General features: G+C 43.7%; 1 protein-coding gene across 2 annotated transcripts in view; it reads right to left on the reverse strand.

Annotated features, from left to right (window-relative positions):
• LOC311264101 (solute carrier family 45 member 3) overlaps positions 1-7,573 on the reverse strand; it is a 31,401-nt gene extending 23,828 nt beyond the window's left edge. The window contains exon 1 of one of the 2 annotated variants that reach the window (XM_084364683.1): positions 7,482-7,573. The gene's annotated coding sequence lies outside the window, so the exon portion shown is untranslated. Of the gene's footprint in view, positions 1-4,967; positions 4,987-7,481 lie in introns of those variants that run through there. The other variant, XM_084364686.1, reaches the window with a different exon arrangement.
• Positions 7,574-7,596: the final 23 nt, after the last annotated feature.

A 7,596-nucleotide genomic window follows, 5' to 3' on the forward strand; every position in this document is an offset into this window, starting at 1 on the left:
ACAACGCATGCTGATGCTGAAACAATACATTGTCTCGCCTAGTAATTATATTTAAAGGCCATGTAACCGGGTCTCATTTACACTGGGAGGTTCTTTTTTGGCTGCAGGTAAGATGACGCCCATGGAGGTATTGCGCTTTTTTCATACTCCACGTACTGTGCATGCATACACCGTACTACAATCGGGTGTCTGCAAGCGCAGTCCAGTTCTACACATCTTCTCTCTCCAACAACAAGAAAAAGAGCTCCTTTGTTTGCTGTGTTTGGCTGAACAACAAGGAAAAGTTAAAAACAGAGGACAGTGTGTGCAACAGCCGAACAAGAATAGGATGGAAGACGGGGAATACAGTACACGAAATAAGCTACAAGTTTGCTTTTCTAGCTCATCTGGAGTCTGACACAGCACAGGGGGACTGATGTTGCACATGCAGATGAATTAGCCTTTCCAGTGTTCGTGCAGTTCCTTAAAATAAAGGCAGGTCAGCAAACTTTAAAAATACTTTAAAAACGCAGTATAGAAGCACTGGGCAACTTAAAGAAGCTGAGGGCTGAGAGACATTATAGAAAGAGGAAACAGTGCCAGGGAGGCCATTCCAGCTGTTTTTCAACCAACTAGAAACACCAAGGTCACGAACCTTCCAGCTGCTTGGATACAGTTAATACAGCAGTGCATAGAGGACTGACAGACATAAGGACATCAACAGGTCCATCTCCCTTTTCCAGCTGTTGTCAGAGCAGGAGTGGCCCCGAGGCACAATGATTAACGCCTCAGTCAAATGCTACACAAACCAGATGGTAAGGATGGAGGAGAGGGCAAAGCCTCTCTCTCTCTCTCTCTAACTAGTAGCATACACAGGAAGGCTTGAAACCACACACATACACACACCAAGACCCGCCACATATGCTTAACCTTGTGCGCAAACACACATTTAAATCATTTTTAATAAACAGTCTGTCCACAGTCACAAAGTGCTCTTCAGTGGAGTTATAATCATATTTAAGTTAGCCTTTCCTTTAAAAGGATAAAAACAGCAGCGTAAAACACAATTACACAATAGGAAGGTTTTTACGACATTACTATGTTTGTGTGCCCAACCCATAACTGCAGACTAAAAGGCGGAAGGCTACTCTGGGCCTCACGGGAAAATAAGAAATGTCAATCATCAGCTCTACAGGCCGAAAAGCTTGCCAACCAAAGAAACATGTAATCAAAACAAATTGTTCCTTTCCTTCGTTTTAATCATGTCCTCTAAACACTGGGATATCAAACTAGCAAACCAAGTTTGGGGCATTGTTTACCATCAATTAAGGGTGGAACGGCAACTCCATTAACTCCATTAACGCCTCAGTCTGTGTGAATCTGTGTCTTTGTATGGAGATAACCATACACATGTGTGCATGAGCAGCCGCCTTTTAACACATATGTGTGCTGTAGGGACCTTCAGGGGCCCATAATGGCTGATCCCCCTAAGCCTGCTATACGAAACAGTTCTGACAAAACATTGAACTAGCAGGAGCAGGCATCAAAGCACTCACACACATATTGACTCAAATCATAAGCTTGATCCTTTCACAAGGCATGGAGCATCTCACATATCAAAGGACTCCCTCAAACACTCAATAGCATCCCTTTCAGCTTACTACATGAAAGAGAACACTGTGGTGTCTCATAATATGCCGTTTTCCCCATTCATAGAGGCAAACTTCAAAGAAGGCTAAATCAAGTTGGAAACATTTCACTGTCCTGTTGGCTGATATGTTCTGGTAAATTCAGGAAAATGATCAGGAGGTGACGGGGTCATTCATAATTCAGCATGCTAAGGGGCCTTACCAGGTCTGCTCTTTCTAGACTTTCAGACACTCTCTGGGGCGTCTCGGACTCGCAGTGTGAGTCAAAGAGGAGAGGGTGTGAATATGTATTGCAAACATCTGGCCAAGTCCTTATCACCATGGGAAAATGTCTAAGGACAAGCCTGTCTTATCCTTGCTCCAGGCCCCGTACTTGTCTCATCTGGACTTCAACTGTGGTTTAGCAGGCATGTCAAACTCTCAAAGTAGTGCTTCTCATTTAGGGGGAATTACGGGAAAGCGATAGGCTCGTTTGCCGTCTGTCCTCCGCCTTCTCGTGAGAGCTGGACCCGAGGCTGTTTTGCCTTCAATGCCACGCAGTCCCCCCTCCACACTTGAACCATGTGGGCAGAAATAACTTAAGTCAGCAAATTGAATCAGGCTAGCAGACAGAGTGTGAGAGTGGAACAACGCAAGCCGACTCAAGACTGTCACTTTCTCTCGCCAATAAGGAAGTGCAGTGCTGCCACGTTTGCTACAAGTAATTTGTTTTTTGGCCAAAGCACTCAGGTAGAATTGACAAGGGAGGATTCAGGTTTACATTAAACAACTCTTCCAGGGTTTCCCGTACGTTCATTTATTTATTTATTTATTTATATTGATTTCCAATTTTTGGAACTGCACATTTACTTGGGCAGTCTGCTCAGGTGTATTAATGGTTGCTTAAGTATATTTGGTGAAGCATCTTAGCACTGATTTTTTTCCCCATCCATGTAAGAGAACAACGCCATCTGTACTCAACGAGTCGACAATTTCCCCTCGCTCTACCCCTCTGTACAAGAAAACACAAAGTATCCTTCCATCATTTATTCTCGTGCTTCACAATGACAGGAGAAAGATGTACATCAGTAGATGGTTGCTCTTGCCAGCAAAACCAAGTAAAGGCCACTTATATGTTCCCACAATTTACTTAATGATTCTGTTTTTAGAAAGACTGGCCAGTTGGCATCCTTTACCCATTGTGTTACAGTGCATTTAGGTTTGAATGACAAAAATACAGAGCAGGAAATTCGGATTAAAGAGAAAAGCAGTTGGCCAAGCAAGCCACTGGAGAACTGAACCGGTGCCAACACACCCACAGTCTCTGGCATGGAGCGATTTCATGCCAAAGTGAAAAGAAGACAGGGAATATTCACGTCTTTAATCAGACCAGACATTCAAAGAACACAGACAACCTAGAGATGACTGAATTGAACATGCCTTCAGCCTCTCACACCAATTAAAGTTAGTGATGATCCCGGGAGTGGTCCAAGAGGACTGTGATCGTGACAGAAGCTCAGCCATGCACATCATACTGTAAGAGGACTTCACTTTCATGATGCCAGTGGGAGAGAGGTGTTAGTATGTTGTTCCATATTTAAAAATCAGGTCTCAGATATTTCACAAGTGTTGAATGAACTCAAGGTGGAACAAGTTTCTTAACTGAAGTTTCAGTCACATTCCTCTTTAATCAAAATCAGACATGTACAGATACCATTTTTTTCCTTTCCGATACAGATTGTGATACCCAGAACTTTGTGTATTGGTCGAAATATATATATATACACATATATATGCACAATATCATTATTTTGTAACAGCTAAATTCTACCAACCTGTGCTTGAAGTTACACAAGTCTCTTACCAGTTATGGATACTGGCTACTTGTGCAGTAACAAATCTGTTAAGTTGCACACAGGTGTACGGGACGCTACTAAAGGCTCATTTACGCTCCCTTTAAAATAGAATTGTTTCAAACAATATAACCGTCACTAACCACATACTTCCACGTGTCCTTCACGTTAGCATGGATATTACAACCACTGGAGGGCGCCATTCAGAGTCAAATAAGTGGACAAAGAAAGGCTCCACTCGTATCTGTAAGTAACGATGACCATAAATGAGTCTTTAGAAGTAAAAGGGTCCTGTTTCAAATAATAGATTATGTGGTATTGGATCGGTGCATAGACTCGTACTCACCAATACAGATTCCAGCATAGCACAACACTAATCAAAATCCTCGTCATAACATAAAAAGGCAACTGGCTGTTAGGACTTCCAGCAACAACTGTGAGAAAGTGGCCATAATGTGAAAAACAAAGAAAATGCTGAATGATAACAATGTCACAGAGGTGACATTCCTTGGTGTTAGGGTAGCTGACATCTTTTCTTTGAGCTTTGGCCTATTAGGGGAGCTTGTAAGCGCTCTTTCTCTCCAGCCCAGCTGGCTTCGGAGCACTATTACAGGGAAACTGTTTGGACTTTGACCCCGCAGCCTGCAGAGAGCTGGGAAAAACTTTTGCGCTCCTCTGCCTCCCGTCAATGAGAGATCCAGGAAACAGACAGGTTGCTTAATATTCAGCCATGTCCACCCCACTGTTAGTGAGTTATGGTGGGCTTAATAATGTTCATTCCAGCACTTGCAAGATTTTCCCAGTCTGTAAGCAGCAGTTGTTGTGTTGCGTTTGATCGGTGGTTGTTGTCCTCCAGGGAAAAACATACAGCACGAATGAAAAAAATTTCCCCATCAACTTTCTTTTACTAACCATTTATTTCTCCCCCTCCTGTTTCAACAAATGAGCTCACTGTTTTTACAATGATTAGCCCTTGAGGGACACATTCACTTCAGCAGTAATTGTACAGGGCCCGAATGGTTTGAATGTTTGCCTAAAGATAAAAACAGAATACACCATGCAGATCTCAGAAATGAACTCCTGCTAAATCAGTTCATGCAGAGACAAAGGAAACTGAGGCAGCAGCATGGTTTCTGTCAATATGAAGGCGACAGCTCAAATTACATAAAACCCCAAGGCAATTGGTCCAACTTAAGTGTAGACAAGGTTTCATCTGATTTCCTGCAGTCAGAAAATCAAAAAAGGCAAATATTACTTTTTGTAATGCATAAAATTGAGGATAAATCTCCTGTGACATGCTCATAAAAACTGTAGAAAAACACAGTTTAGGCCGTGAAAGCGCTGCAATTTGAGTAATCCAACTAAACTAGACCATGAAAGTTCAAACCTAAAGGCAATGTAAAGAAACGGGATTGTCATGAGAGCCATAATGCAGTGCTTTCCCACTGAAGTGAGTGTCTCCTGCACTTCTCTGATGTGACAGACAGCCATTGTACAGATTGCATACCTGTGATTGTTCATGGCTACACATGATACCAGAGCGACAGCAGCACACAATGCTTTGAAGAGGACACAGGGCTTAAGCGACGACCCCCCCCCCTTCCCCTCCCCTCCCCTCCCCTCCAGCAAAAGCTCTTCGGGGCCCTACCCGTTAGGAAGAGGTAGCTTAAAAAAAAAAGAAAAAAAGATCACTCACACCCACCACATAATCCACCACCTGTCTTCAAAAAAACATATGCAGAAGCGGAGTGTAAGTCATTGAGGATCCAGGTACACATATAAAGCACAGAAGAGCACTCGGAGCTGGAGATAAACAGCCTACGACTGATTAAAACTGCAAAGCCTTCAGTCTGCCTAAGTAGCTTGGTGTCCTCGACGGTGGGTGATTATCCTGCGCTCGGCTTGGGGGTATATTAGACTGTCAGAAAGCAGTGAGAGAACAGCCAGCTGGTCTAGCCACAGCATCCTGGGTAAAGAAGCATTTCTATCACTGTGGAGCAGATGAGCTCCGCAGAGAGCTGCGCAAACCCCTCCTGAGGCGAAGCAGCGAGTGCTTAGAATGTGGCTGCTCTGAGATCAGCCTTGTCTGATCATAATGACTGCTAGTCACTGATCATCAGTATTCAGAGTTTTGGATGATGTTAAAGCATTACACCAAAGGCATCTCCCATGCAAACTACTTTTATATAAACTGGCTGGGGACATAATTACATGTTTTATCAATTTTAAAAAGGACAAAAGTTGTTAGAAGTAAACACTGATGAGAGTATATAAGGAGAAGAGAGGAGCTGGCGGGGCCAACAGGGCTGACGAGAAGAGTCTATTTTCCAGGGGGGAATGAATAACACACTTGAGTGGTCTATGGAGAGGGGAAAGAGGTCTTTGTGTAAGAGGCAGAGTCATGGTCATGGTGACAAAAAAAGTCCCTCTTTCATGGGTTAGAGCCGTTTAACCTTTTGATCCTCTTCCTTCTTCATGTGGGTTTTGAGTTAAGTCAAAGAACCAGATTCACAAAAAAAAACAAGCACGGAAACTTTTATCTCTTAACTGCAGCTCGCTAGAGAAAGAGTTTACTCAGTAGAAAATGTGGTTTACATTCCAGACATTGCATTGTCTAGATAGAGAAATTAAATTTAGAAAGAGGCTATAGAAAGCGAGACGAAAGGAAGCAAAAAGAAGGCTCCATAGTGCAAAAATAGCTAAACTTGACCACAACTGGGTGAGAAGGACGCAACAGCAGCAAAGCAGTGTCAACTTTTTGTGAATTTGCTTTGTTAGTTTTACTAAAAGCGAGACAAATTATCCTGATCCAGTCATGGATTCTTCACGAGATTACAAAAATGTGATACTTTGCATCAATAACAAACAGTTACGACACGCTACTACACTTGAATCCAGGATTCGTGCCAGTCACTCCACTGTCGCCTTTAACATTTCAAGTGCTTGTTTCCCAAAGAATATAGAGACTTTTAGTAAGTGAGTAATCAGTGGAACAAGGACGTTTTGATTTCCCACACTTTCCACTTCCTCGGAAATGTTGCAGGAGCAGTGAGTGACTCAGTCTTCATCATCAACAATACTGCTGAAGTGCCGTTGAGCAAGTTCATCTGGAAAGCACTCTGGCCCCCCCAAAAAAGCATGTCTTTTCATTAAGCTTTCCTAAATTCAGTACAATGAAATAAGTCTTACAGGAACAATACACAGTGACGTTTATCAGCCGAGAACTGTGTTCACAGCTGCACCGGCAGATCAGAGCTCAGTTGGCTCTCAGCCTACTGAAATCTACAAAAAAGCCAACAACAAGGAACAAGGTTTTCAATTAAAGCCCCATCACAATCAACGCCAGTGCCAGTTGGAAGAGTTTGGGAACAACTTTCCAAACAGGGTGTCCTGAAACGCCTCCTCCCCCCCCATAAATCCATGTGTCAAAATAGCGGGGTGCTCGCCAACACAGCGCCAAAAGGTTTACAGCGAATTAGACTGAAGGCTTTCCTGTGGGACAGAAAGGGTTAGGCTATATCGGTTGGTATAAGCCTGTAAAGTTATTGCCACCATGGCACTTGGCACCACATCAGTGTGCACTCAGGGAGCCTGGCGGTGTGGGGAGATGCAGTCAGCGACGCAGAGTGGAAAAAACTTCCAGAAAGCACCACGCTGCTGCTGCTGCTGCTGCTGGCTCACCATACACCTTTCAGCCGCAGACTCCGACCAAACACAATTACACACTTCCATTCTCGGCTCGGCTTCAATCACGATTTCTGGCGTCGTATGAATTAAGCTGAAAAGCAGTGATACACGCCGACATTTGGGTCGAAATGTAACCCGGTTGTCTGCGGTGTCGACGCGCCGGACCGCTGTGAAGCAGCCCCATACAATGAAGAAGTTTTTAACCCGCACCGAGACCGTTACATTACAAACTGCCGCGTTACATTTGAGTCTGTTAAACAAGGATAAATAAGTGCGGTATCTGCGAAATGAAGGTATTATACCAATGAGGGTCTCTATGAAGCGCAAACTTTACCTTAAGTTATGTGCAGCTCCGGGAAATCCGTGCAGCAACTTGCTCTCTCCCGACCGACATACCGCTGTTGCTCAACTTGTACAGAGAGCCAGACACCCAGCTGTGACAAGCGCCG

The sequence above is a fragment of the Pagrus pagrus genome, assembly GCF_965226575.1.
Source record: "Pagrus pagrus genome assembly, chromosome: 10".
In the NCBI taxonomy this organism is placed as follows: Eukaryota; Metazoa; Chordata; class Actinopteri; order Spariformes; family Sparidae; genus Pagrus; species Pagrus pagrus.